This window comes from Geospiza fortis, unplaced genomic scaffold, assembly GCF_000277835.1.
Source record: "Geospiza fortis unplaced genomic scaffold, GeoFor_1.0 scaffold53, whole genome shotgun sequence".
In the NCBI taxonomy this organism is placed as follows: Eukaryota; Metazoa; Chordata; class Aves; order Passeriformes; family Thraupidae; genus Geospiza; species Geospiza fortis.
This window is the reverse complement of record NW_005054305.1, coordinates 7,623,198-7,637,458: the sequence shown is the minus strand read 5'-3', so window position 1 is coordinate 7,637,458 and position 14,261 is coordinate 7,623,198. Positions and strand designations below refer to the sequence as shown.

At 41.1% G+C, this 14,261-nt stretch overlaps 1 pseudogene; it reads right to left on the bottom strand.

Annotated features, from left to right (window-relative positions):
* Positions 1-14,261, bottom strand: part of LOC106632236 — a 77,971-nt pseudogene that overhangs the window by 18,311 nt on the left and 45,399 nt on the right.

The window sequence follows — 14,261 nt, the reverse complement described above, 5'->3', positions numbered from 1 at the left end:
ACCATGAGCTGAAACGATGTACATTTCTCCTGTCAGCTCTTAAAGGCTTCCAAAGGATGAAGGCTGTGCAACCACCTCGAGCAGCCTGTGCCACTACCCCAGTGTCCTCATGGTGGGAAGGTATTTCCTCATATCCAGTGTGAACATCTCATTTCAACTGGTGCCATTTTTCCTCATCCACCATGCCCCGTGGTGGAGACCATGGCTCCACATCCCCAATGGCCCCCCATAACTATGGGGGTGAGGAGGAGGGGACTCAACCCCATAACTATGGGGGTGAGGAGGAAGGCACACACTGTTAGGGGCCTCCAAAGCCACCTCATCTCCAGGATAAACAAGCCCCAGTTGTGCAGCCTCACAGCATGAGTTGTCCAGCCCTGACCATTCCAGTTTGTCAACGCCTGCAGTTCTGTTGAAGGCACACTCCACTGTCTCCTCAAAGTCATTTATGGAACAGTTAAACATTTCTAGTGATAGACCCTGCAGTGCTCCCCTTGTTAGGCCTCCAGGCAGTGCATGTCCCATTAATCAGCACCCTCTAAGGCAAACCACACCACCAGCTATTTTACCATCTGGCTGTTCAGCCTCTAGGCCGAACACATATGATACAAGAATATGGTGCAAAACAGTGTCAAAAACCTTGCTAACCTTCACAACCACAAGCTTGCCCAAAAGCCTCCCAAAGGACACTTTGCTCAGCTGGTGAGTGTCACTGCTGCTGCACGCTTGTGTTGATGCAACAAAGGCCTTGGTTTTGAAAGGCAGTTTCAATCAAGGACATTTCACTTACCATGCTGAAAATGCCTTTTTATGGAATAATGCAGGGTACTTATATTTGGATTTTATCAAGTAGGCCTGTCTTACTTTAATAAATTTACCTCAAAGAGAGACACAGAGCTGCAGCCACACTACAAAAATAGATCCAGCGTAAATTTTTCTTTTATAAGACATGAGAGAACATTTTCTCCCAAAACATAACTCACTATAGAAGCATAATGTGTTAAAGTACTAAGGCTATTTCACCAAAGTTATGATATCCAAGTTTCAGGTTGCTTTCAAGACCACATCCATGGGACTGGATATAACATGGAATGAAGACAATCTGCCTTATGATCTAACTAAAAAAGTCATTTGGTAAGAAGCCAGTATTCCTGAATGGCAAACTGTCTTGACATGATGCATGAAAATGTAGTTCAGACCCTGTTGCTATTAAATCCAATGGAAGTTTTCCCACTGAAATAAATTGTTAAGGATCTAACCATAACAGATCTAATCATAACACAGAGGTTTCCTCAGACAACCTGCAGTACAAGAGAGCTTTTCTTCAAGTAGATTTATTCCATATTTTATGTAAGTTTCAGATTATTAAAAGGACTTAAAGGTGGGTGGGAGAGAAGCATAATCCTCATTCAAACACATGACAAGGATTAAGGTGCATGAGAACACAGGCAATAGTGCTTGCTTGGATTTATTCACAGACTTTCCTTCATCTGTTTTACGCTGTTTCTCCCTTTTTTTTCTTTCTGCACTGAGAATGTTTACCCATTGACTCGCCACAGGCCATCCTGCTCAGGACAGCGCTAGATTTTATTTGGGCTTCTTGTAAACCACTGTTTTACTGCCCTGACTGACCACTGCATCTTGTATAAATAGTTCTCAGGAGAATGTTTTGGGGGTTGCTTAATACTTGTGGTGGTTTTTTGTCTGAGTATGGTCAGAAGTTTGAGCAATGAAGAGAACAGGCTCATTAGCTAAGGGGAACTTCTCAGGTTGGAGGATGTTAAAATTACTTACCTGTGTTATGGACATTGACAAGTATTAGAGTTATTCTGTTCTAGTCTCCACTATTCATGCATTTTCTGCGACTAGAAAGTTCTTTTCTTTTTTTTATACATTTCATTTTGCTGGAGAAACAGAATATTCATTCTAGTATTGAGCAAGCCACACTGCTATGATTACCTGTAGCTGCTACTACATTATAAATACAGTTTATTTATTTATATTAGCTTTCTTACTATCTATCACCTTTAAAGTTACCCCATTATGAACAAACTCACAACATTACAGGAAATTGCTTACATTTGAACACACATTCTTTTTTTTCTTGCCTTAAAAGTAATAAAAAAGATTTCTACATACTTGTCACAGGCCCACCAATTTTCTTTTCAACAAGACATTTAGTGAAAACAAACTATGAAAAAGCTTATCCAAAAATTACATGCCAATATGGATCTCACTAGGTAACAGAATAGTACATATGTACTGCAAAAATGTTAGTCATGTGCAGATGACTGAATTCAGTAGTTTTTCAAGTAAGGTGTGTGAAAAATAAAGGGTTTTTTAGCATGTTCATAGAATACCATTGAGATCAATAAAGGGAAACAGAAAAACCTATAAGACCTCCTTACACTGGAAAAGAACACCACTTTAATTAAATTTAAAATTTATTTGCTCCACTCAGTGCTAGCCCATGAAATAGACACATTTAAGCTGATTTAAAGTTAAATTAAATCTATAAAATCGCTGTGTGCTTTGATGTAAGTGCATGCATGCTATGATGTGCTTTTGTTTAATTAGCTCTATTGAAAATCACTCTTCAGTGGAACTTTGCACGGCAGACCAGGCCTACGACTCCTTGCTGTCTCTATTTTAGTTGAGCACTAAGCCAAGTGAGAAATCCTTATGGCTAATTCAGGAGCCAGAAGTTTTTCAGGGTTCAGACTCCCTTCAAAATATCTACAAATATTTACATTGACTGTAAGACAACAAGCTTCCCAGCATCCCCTGATCCTGGCTCCCTCAATATCCTTAAATGAGGGGACATTTAGCTACTCAGTCTAAAGGCCCTTTGGTAGAACAGCACTTACTGTGAAATGTGTTGTTTGGGTTAGCTGAATGTCTCCCTGTCACTTATTTCCCAGAGAGGATTTGAGAGTTATATGTGTTTAACTACTGTACACTAAAGAAAAATGGATTTCCACAAGGTCTCATAATCAGCTGGTAAATTGTCTCTCTCTAATGCTTGAAAAATTGCAGAACAAAAAGGAAAAAAGGTCAGAGATAAAAGGGTCTCTGTGTTTTGGAAAAGAGATGGATTGGGACAAGGAGGATGAGAGGTGGGAAAGATTGGGAAAATGTTGAGTGTTTGGAGATTTTTTTCCAAAAGTTTGCTTTTCTGTTCCTTTATCTTTTTTTTCTCCTTCATTCTTATGAAGTTTTTCCCACCAGCACCATCAGTATAAAATACTGCTAAGTTAGAAGAACAGCAGCATCTACCCACTTTGTATAGATGCAGTTGTTTATGCAAAGGCATTTAGCTACAAATAAATGAATTAGGATGTGCGTGTGACCCAGGGATAAACAGGTAAAGGATCATGGAAGTGGATCCACATGCTTGAACTATAAAACTATTACAGCCTCAATTCACCACCTGCAAAGCCATAGGTAAAATATAAAAGTAATAGTTCTTGACTAAGTTTTCACCCTACAAGTCCAAAAACAAATTACAAATTGTAATTAGCAGCCTTCATTAGCCATGTCAGTATTTAGGGGAGTACAGGCATCTAAATATTCAGAGCTATTGACAGTGCCTGCTCACTGCTTCCACCCAAACCTGAATGCATCTAAACTCATTTGGTGTTTCTGTCCAGAACTGGGCATTTATCCATGTGATTAGTAGCAGGTGTGGAAATGTCTCATTTCCAACAAGCAGCTGTCTGGCACACATCTTGTCTCACCAGCTCTGCAAGTCCAACAGAAGGTGCCGCACTGCAGCCACTGAAGAGTGGCATCCAGCAGACATGACCTGTAAAAACCCACTTTTGGTAGAAACATCAGAGAATCCAAAATGAGTTCTCACCTCAGCTGTGGGGATTGATTATGAGCCCTCACCTGGGATCTCCAAGACACGGGGGATGCTGCAGTACCCAGGCTCTCGGGGGGCCAGGAGCAAACACCCTCCTGCCAAGGCTGCTCAGCTGAATGGTCAGGAGAGAGGGAGCCCTGCAAGTAACGCAGAGCCAGCTCAAGAGAGAACATGTATGAATGTAAGTGTCCACAGACAGAAGGATCCAGTGTCAGATTAGCTATCTCGATGTCCAGTGGGCTAACCGTAGAACACATTGCTGATTATTACTGTATTAAGAATGGCAGTGATTCAGCTATCCTTGTATTTTCCAGGTTATTATCTAAGCCTGTACTAATCTTTTCCAAAAACAAAAGGGTTAAGCTTGTGTTAAATCCATCTGCCCTGGCATTATAACCAGCGAGAGGCAAAGAAAGTAATTTCTCAAAAAGACACCAGTACAAGCTATCTAAATTCAAAGAAATATTTCAAACAAACTTCCATAGGAATGGAGCAGAGAGAAGTGAGAGAAGCAAGTAAATTGAGCACTAAAATAAATGCCTTGTGAACTTGCTTATAACCAAACAAACAGGGAAATGCATCTTCTCTGGATGAAGTATTGCAGAGCAACTTCCAAGGGAAATTCACAAAGTACTAAGCTGGCTTTTGCAGTTTGAATGCAAAGACATGATGAGTTTCTTGCAAACGTATGCCAAAAAACCTAATCCAAACTGGAAAGAAGAGAGGAAATCTCCTATGAGACAGTTTTTATAAAAGCTTCATTCAGGGCCTCCACCCTCATGTACTGCACCAGCCACCTTAGTTTTTCCACTCTCCCTGATCCAAGAAGGCACCGACTAGTATATTAAAAATTCTGGCTTTAAAATGTTTGGGAATGGACAGTGACAGCTGTATCTGTTTTAATAATCACAGGCACAGATTATCAGCTGATGTTTTAGTCAAAATGGGTATCAAGATTTAGGTCTAATAGATTACAAAAAAAAGTAAACTAAAGTAACACAGATGGAAAAAAATATAACAAATATTTCAAATTTCTCAATCCCTCCGAAAATCAGACACTTTGTAGTGGAAAAGTGTAGTCAGGTTATTAAAACACAACATTAGTTACCTAGAGATACAGATTACACCCTGTTCCCAGTCCAGTAAATATAGGGGTTGACATTTTTAACCAGAATTTCAAGCAAAAGCACTTCTCCTACCAGCTGTACAATCAACTTCCATGGGAAAGGCATTTAACCCCTCCAACTCCAGCATTCCCTTTTCTAAAAAAACTATATCCCTCTGATAGCTCTTTCACATTAGGAACCATAAATAATTTTTCATAAAAACACTTTGAGCTACAAATTTCTACAAACTTTCATAATTTAAAAAAAATTTCCTTTAACTAATCCCCCTGCTTTTTGCATACCATTCACATGCAGCACATGTTTTTACCTCAATTATGACTTACAGCAAGTAAGTCATCCCACTGCAAGTAATTCTCCACTACAAGTGCAGAATGTGTTAAAAATAGTGCCCTGGATGCTGCTATTACTTTCTGCTCTTCTGGGAAATAAGTGGCTGTCTCTGCACCTGGTAGTTTATTTATAGTGAAATGTGGTCGATATATGCACCTACAATTCTGGGAACAGAATTTTTGTGTGTGTGACTTGCTTTCTCTTTCTCCTTCCTCCTTTCTCCCCAATGCCAGGATTCAGCTTCCTGAGGCTTTTTCTGTCTAACATGGCTTTTGTGTCCCATTCACCTACTGTTAGAACTCCATGTATTGAAATGGCAGCAGCTAATAAATCTATGCTCATCTCTTTAATGCTTTTCATAAAACTACTCCATTCTATATCTTTTTATTTTTGCCTTACTTCTGCTTTCACTCTGTATACACTCAGTGTACTCACAATTGTGTGAGATAGCATTTACCACCTTCTCAAAACTGATATTTCTAAAACAGGTATTTCATTTCTCAAACATGCTGAAATTCATTGAAGTATTTTGTGCCATCTGTTTCTTCTTTTTTAATAAATAAGTTTTTTCATCATGGCAACCATTACGACAACCTACCAATATTTATGAAGATGTAGCAACACTCACAGAAACAGAAAAAGTGACCTATGAACACCAAAGAGACTCTGTTTCAGCTTAAGGTGAACGTGGAAGGAGTCCCTGGTGCCAGAATGAAGATGATATCCTTACATGCAACTCAGGAACGCTGAGGTGTAACTATTACGTCAATGGATGTCTGTATTCCCACATCCAGCAAAGACCCCCAGGGGATTCCAGCCTGCCTCGAATCAGACCCACCATTTCTTGAAGGAGTTCAAAGGGTTGTTCAATGACATCTTCATGAGATCAGCCGCACAGCTGGCTTTCTGGCGAGGTTGGCTGCCTTTAAGTGGAAACTGTCCGTATCTGCCAAATGGTGGTCAGACACCAGAACAGACTTTCCAATTAGTGGAATACCCCATTTGATGGCTGGATATGATTTTCCTCTGTGTGTGTGTGTGTATGTGCATGCTCCACCTGCATACTACCACATCTGAAGGCTGCGGTGATGCCCTTGCAGGGAGCCTGTTGTCCCAGGTGAACCAACAGGGAGTCAGGCAGTCTCCTCCTCCCTGGGCCAGCAGAAGCCGTTTCAGATTTCCCACAGCTGAAAATCACTGTGTGCAGGTTTTATGTAAGGGCCTGTTGGAGCCGGAGCAGCTCCCTTGCTGCCCACCAGTGAGCTGTGAAACACAGGTTATTAGTTCCAGATGCTGCTTCAGCGCCTTTCCTTCTGCAGAAATTGTGCAGAAGTCACTTCTTTTGGTTTCTCAGGACTCCCCAGAAATAGAAAACACCACCAAAAGTCACTGTGGATTTGTTATCCCTCTCTCAACATCAGGCAGAAAGTCTTGTCCATGAGCCAAAAGGGATCTGTGTTACACTCACTACGGAGACCTTACGGCCGATTCACAATGGACCTCACAGCAAGAGCCAGAGCCTCATATTAAGTACCAATCCATTGTCACTGCTTGTCTAATACATGCGGCAGGTGTGCCAGCTCCATGACAGTCTCATTCACACTCTAACAGGAGCCTTGTTTTGGACAGAAAAGAGAAGCGCCTTGTGACAGAAACCAGAGGAACACTCAGCTGCTGCAAAATTCCCTAAACTTGATCTATGTCTTCATGCCTCCAAACTTTCACCCTGAGGTTTTAAAGAATTGCATCAAACCTTTCAAACTCCTTATAGGTTTGTTTCTCTCAAAAATCTCTCTACAGAAAAGTCATTTTTCTTATCACTTCTTAATTATAATAGAGGCAAATACTGTAGATGCATCTTTTTGCCAATTTATGGTACAACATTCTCTTGTAAATGGGAACTTGAATTCCCTTAAAATAATTTTCTTCTTACTACACTGTGATCATAATCAATACATAACTTTGGTAAAACTCACCATTTACATTCTGCATATTTGGGGGTAAAAAGGAATCCAGCTTTAATTGTTCATGAGAAAAAAATGGGCCAATAGAGAAGCTGAGCCTGCAGTTTTCAGACATATCAGAAAATATAACTTCTTAAAGCCTGAAAACATTCCAGTGTTAAAACATTTTGGGCTCATGGAAAGGTAATTGTGAAAATATACAGGCCCTGTGTAAACATGAAAGTATTTACGAGGTCCTTCAAGGATTTCAATCCGACGGATTGTTGGCTCGTCTTCACTATCCCTGTATTCGTAACTTCTATTGTATATCCTCAGTTATGAGCACGGCAGTAACTACCAGTGCACTTCCAAGGGCAGTAGGTCAGTAGTGTGCTCTAACTCAGCCTCCAGCCCTTCCAATCAAATCCCTCCAGCTCTTCCAATCCCTGACTTCAGCCAGCTCCACACTTGCTCCTCACCCACCACTCTGTGGAAGCCTGCAGCTCCAAACCTGGAGGGCACAGTGCCAGCTCTCATCCTGGACATTTTAGGAAAGGGAATGGCTAAGACTGGGAAAGGTTTATTTTAGATAAGAGGAAGAGTTATATCTGTTGGTATTTACTCTAGCATGGGAAAGGCAATTTGTTTCATTTGTTCAGAGTCTACTCTAAAAATAAACAGTAATGCAACTGGAGTCTTGGGCTTCTTTTTATGGTTTCACCAATCTAAATAGATAAAATAACTTTGATTCATGTACTACCTTTAGGTAGTAACTTCATTAAATAGTCAAAATGATGTCAGGTGAAAAATCATCTAGAGTTCACAAGAAATCTTGTCTTTACATAAGGCCAATTTCTTAAACAAAAGAATTTTGTTTAAGAAATGGACAATACTTGGCAGAGACAAGGGACACTGAAAGCCACATGAGACACGGAGGCATTGTTTTCCCCTCTGTAACTGAGAATTTTGAAAAATTAATTGGTTTGGCCAAAGCAACGTGAGAAAATGGAGCAGGCCTGAAAAAAGAGCTCCCTCCATATAGCCTTCCTCTCCCTGTCTCCTTTGAATATTCACATAATACAATTAAACTGTTTGCATGTGACTTTTTTTCCTAATGGATTTGGACACTGAAACAACTTCATGAAAAATTTGAAATTTGGGGTGAAATTTAACAGTAGAAAACAGTGTCTCTGTTCTCTGAGGATTAAGGTTGAAAAGGCTCATTAGTTCATCTTTGTAGCTCATTCAGTGTCACTGAGTTTTGGGGTTTTTTCCAAAACTCCTATGAAGAGAGAAAATCAGGTCTCCTGAAAACTACAGAGCAAAGTAGCCTTGTTTACCACCACCTGTCAGAAAAGCATGTTTCCAGAACATAAATATTTGGGTTAATATACACCAGTAACTCTGCCCAGCTGGAAGTTTGCCTTCCATTCATGTTCAGATTAACATTCTTCACACAGATTCATGTGCATCAACTCCTCACTTTGTTTTGTTGCTTTTAGGAACAGTTCTGGATAACCTGGTGTCTTGGTTTGGAAAGACAGGTGTCTGCTAAGAAAGGCAGGAGGCTCTCCTGAAATGGAAAAATGTAAACCCCCTCCCTCCAAATCGTTATAAATTTGAAATTAAGGGGGGCTCTCAGGCAAAAATATGGGAGCAGGAATAACAGTTCTTTATTAGGGAAGAAAATAAAAAGATAAAATAAACAATGCAGTAAACTAAAACAACACTGACAGAGTCAGAATACAACCTGATACCCTGTTGGTCAGGGTGCTGGTAGCAGTCCAATTGGAATTGTGGCTGCAGTCCTCCTGGAGTGTCAGGTGTGGTTCTGTTGGAGCAGGGATCCTGTAGAAGGGTGTAGGCTTCCTCTGAAGATCCAGTGGAAGAGGCAGCTGTTCCTCTGGGAAATCCAGTGGAGAAAGCTGTGTTGGTGTTCCAGAACCTCAAGATTATATCTGGGTAGGAATGCTTGGCTCCTCCCTCTGGGTGGAGCATCTCACAATGGGATGCTGTAGTTCTTATCAGTCCTGCAGTGACATTCAATAGCCTGTTATCAACAGATGTCCCCTCCCAAGGGAGGAGTGATTGTGGAAGAGATAAGGAAAACTGCCCACTTAACAGAAGACAGCTGCCGTACAGATGGCAAATAGAATAGAATTTGCTTTTCAATCCAGGACATCTGGGAAGCTGGTGTACAGTGAAGCAACCTGGCATCAGCCCCTGGCCAGGTTAAGAGGATCATGAAGGGAGACACGCTGGACTGTCCCACAGAGAGCTGCTGTAGGTACAGGAGGGAGCAATGGATCCTTTCACCCATCCCACATGGGCACCACCAACTGCACCACACTGAAACCAAGGCAAGGCTGCGCTGCTGCTCGGCCACGCACATGAAGCAGCACCTGGTTCTGCCATAAGTATTTTTGTCAGGGGTTCAATTCCACTGTTTATGGCTCATACAGCTGCTTTTCGGGTAATGGGATCACACCAAACTCAAAACCCAGCACAGGAGAATAGGCAAAAAAAAGGAATAAAAATGGTTCCTTGCCATGTTTTCTTAAACCTGACATAGGCTTAAAGCCCAAACATAATTTTAACAAATCTCACCCACATCTCAACACATTCTCTCCATCTTTTCTGTGGTAGCCAGGATTCTCACAAGACAAAGCATGGCCTTGTTACAGCAGCTCCCTTTTTCCTTTGTGCAGCCAGAAAAGGATCCAGCTTCCCACACAAACACTCTAGAAAAGATGGGCTGGATGCCCTCTGATGCAAAAACTTTGCCAAGTCCACCACCTAATGATGTCTGTCAGTAAGAAAGCACCAAGTAGTCATTAAACACACGTCTCCTCAGAGAGACATGGCAGGATGCACCACATGTTGCACCATGTTGGCAAGCTGTCTTTGAGTGAATACTTATGTCAGCAGGACGAGAAAGGAATCTTTTTGTGTAGTAGTTGCTAGTGCAGGCCCAAACCAAAAGCACCCTCCCAAAAGTCTGGTGATTTTCAAAATCTAAGGTATCATCTTAAAAAAAAAAAATCACTAATTACCCAAATTTTATTACAGGCCAAACCAAGACCTTGGATCCCAAATAACCCTCAGACTTGGGTTGGCTCAAATTCTGGATCCAATGTCTGCAGTGTGGGCTAAGGCAAAACCAGAAGGGGGAAAGAAAAAAAAATCAGCCTTGCTCCGTGGATCTTTAATATAGGGCCACCTCTGATACACTTTAGAAAAATATAATGAGACCACTATAATATATATTCCAGCCAAAATTCTTGGCTCCCAAAACCAACTTTATATGGTATGCAATACAGAAACACCCAGGAGACGCTATAAGAACTTTGACAAGGCTAATATTAAGCTAGAACAAAACAGAACTACTGGCACCAACTCCACTCAGCTCTTAAGTAAACTTGTCCCATTAAAAAGTAGCCTCTAAGATATTTTCTCTCTGAAGTGTATAGTAGCTTATAAAAAGCAGGAAGGGTTGCCAAGTCATAGATGTGTTCAAGTACTCCTTACCCTCATTAAGGAACATTCCCTGGCAGCCAGCAGCTTTGAGTGTTCCAGTGAACCAGATTTTATAAGGGGGGTGTTTACAGTGGTGTGCAATGTAGCTGGAAATCATAGTGCACTGTAGCAGCCCTGCACTAGATACAGCTGTGTTTGGAGCCTTATCACCCAGAGCACAGAATAAAACAGGCAGGGTGATCAGTGAGGTTCCAAAAATATAATGAGTATTAAGAAAACAAATCTTAAGCCTCCCTGCTCCATAGGAACTAGAGCATCCAGAGATGACAGTGCCTAAATACAAATTAGGCAGTGAAATACCACTGAAGATCCAGGTCTCACTTCCACCAGTTTTGTACAAAACAGTATTTACAGAGATGTCTTCACAGTTAGCAGGCAGATAATGTAGCTTCTCAATGCACCCACTGACTTCTGCAGCAGTTAGGAGTCACATTCCTTTGTGAAGCTGGACCTTAGTGCTGCCCCCCACCTTGCTCATCTAAGGGCTGTTTTTGCTTCTCCATTCAGTGTGTAACATATTTTCTCCCTAGGGATTTAATCCAGACATGTAAGAGGAATCAACAAGATGATCAAACACAGAAGGTCTTATCATCCTTAACACTGATGAAGAACTAAAAGATCCACACTTTGACAGTACCAGTGCTGAGAACCTAAAATCACATGTTCTCTTGAGTCTGTCACTTTTCCTCTCTGCTACCAACCAGGGGCTGTTTACCAAAGGTTTTTCAGTTTCCATTGAAGAAGGATCCAAATTGATGTGGCATTTAAGCAAGCTGTTAGTTATCTGAATCTTTCACTCTGCATACACAAATATAATTTATCACCTGTTCATAAATACATGCTAGCTACCAGTTCCTACATAGCTGACCCCTGTCCCTGTTTTGATTTGAGGAATCCAGCAAAGCGCAGTTTATACATCTTGTGATCTTTCAGAACAATACTGAACAAAGAAGATACAGAACCTGGCACAAATGTAACTGTGTCACCCACGCTTTCCCAGAGCAGCAAACCCTCAACCAAGCTGACACAACCAGAAGAAAAGTACAGTCTCTGCAAAATCACATCCGGGTATAGGCGTTTGAAGATTAACATACTAATTAAAATGCTACTAAAGTGTAGCAAATAAGTGGAACTTAAAAACAGCAGAGCCTTACATAAACTGTGTGGTCACTGATAAATTAAAGAAGCAAATAGGCAGGCTCCCACAGCATCTTGTTAGCTGCAGGATCAATCAGAGAGAAAAAAGAAAGAGAAATCTTGGTCCACGGGGAAAACACATGGAAAGAAAAGATCATTGCCAGACACCTTTCTGTGGAATTTCTGCTCCAGAACTTCTGCTAAAGTTTCAAGGATGCTCAGAAGCAATGAGCAAAGAGAGATGAGGTAACATGTAAAGAGACTAACTTTTTTTTACTGTCTTACCCTTGTATGTGGATTCTCCATGCTAGGTGAAGTAACAAGATCTAAGGCTTGGAATTCTTACAAAGACTTAATGGTAGACCTCATAATTTGTTTCAATTGTTATATTTTTTACTTTAAGAGGCAGACCAGAAATCCCTTGAGTCGCTATTCAGGGTTTGGGATGCCCAAGATACAAGAGAGCTGGGGATCAATCCAAATCCCAGAGGTCTAAGGTGGCTGAATGGTGAAGCATCATTTGTTTGAGAGGATAACAAGGTAACAGAGCATCCAAGTATGCTGGGGAGACCAGGGACATAGAATGATATAGAATGGTTTGGGCTAGAAGAGCCCTTAAAGGTCATCTAGTTCCAACCCCATGCCATGGGGCATGGGACACCTTCCACTAGACCAGGTTGCTCCATCCAGCCTGGGCTTGGACACTGCCAGGGATGAGGTGTTCTCATCATAATAAATATCTTCCTTATGTCCAATCCAAACCTATTCTCTTCTAGTTTAAAACTGTTGGCCCTTCTCATATCACTGCAGGCCCTGATAAAAAGTCTTTCTCCTTTTTTCCTGTAAGTCCCTTTAAGGATTAAAAAGCTGCAACAAGGTGTCCCCAGAGCTTTCTTTTTTCCAGACTGAACAACCACAACTCTTTCAGCCTTTCTTCAGAGGACAGAGGTACCAGCCATCTGATCCTTTTTGTGGACCTTCTCTGGACCTGCTCCAAGAGATCCATGTCCTGAGGGTTCCAGAGCTGGATGCAATGTGCCGGGTGGGGTCTCACAAGAGCAGAGTAAACCTGCTGGTCACATTTCTTTTTACATAGTCCAGGTTACAATTGGTTTTCTGGGCTGCAATTACACATTGCCAGCTCATATCTGATTTTTTTGTCAACCAGTATCCTCACGTCTGCAGGGCTGCTCTCAATTTATTCATTACCTTGTCTGTTCTGGTGCCAGAGATTGCCCCAGCACAGATGCAGGACTTGAACTTCATGAGCTCCACAGTGGCCCACTCCTCAAGCCTGACAAGGCCCCTGTGGATGACATCTTTTCCCTCAAGCAGATGAACAGCACTACTCAGCTTTTTGTCATCCACAAACTCGCTGAGTTACAATCCCTCTGTCTACGATAGTTGCTGGGGTCTGCCTTTTTATCCTTCTTAAAAATGGGTATGAAGTTTCCCTTTTTCCAGTCACTGAAGACTTCACCTGGGTGTCATGACTTTCTAAATATGATGGAGAGCAGCTTAGCAACTACATCTGCTATTTGAGATATATATCTGCCTATTCAGACTATGTCTAAGAGGATTTAGGCTAAAACTTGGCAGTCTGTAAAGTGTCTAGCTATAAAATCCTTACCAAGTTGTGATGCTATGTATTTTGCTTTAGAGTATTGGTATAGTCTGTGATCAGGTTGTCCAGAAACCTTCTTTAATGTGCTTGGAGAGGAAAAAAAAGAAGGAGTGGGAGTAAAATGAAATTTTATATATATATAAATGTATATATATATGTCCTTCAAGTGAATAGGACCTCATTCTGAACCAGGAAAGCAGTTATAATTCTTTCCATGGGCTTGTCATCTAATTGGAATACCATGGGAAACTTTATGGCTTCTTCCCCTCTGTTTTATCTGCTGTGGTACATATAGAAGTCATCCATAATGTCACAGATTGTTTTTATTTCCTCCTACTGCATTGCTGGCAATTTTTCGTCTCATGATAAACACAGTTAGATTATACCCAGCATTCAATGTGCTTGTTAAAACCTTTCAGACATGGCTACATTTGGAAGAAAATGTGAACAGAGTGAGTCACCAACATTTTATTTTTCTAGAGGGTCATTTGAAGCTAAAAGATTGCCCAATAGACCTCAGTATTGGGAGAAAAGTGAAGTGCCCTGCAAATAGCTTTGGCTGTGGATATATACCTAATTAATTTCTAGAGAACATCTCAAAGAATCAGCATTTCTGCTAATTATTTTATAGAAGAGAGTAGTACAGAGTTGTCACTAGCTAGGATAAGTACAAACCCAGCACCTACACTAAGGAGAGG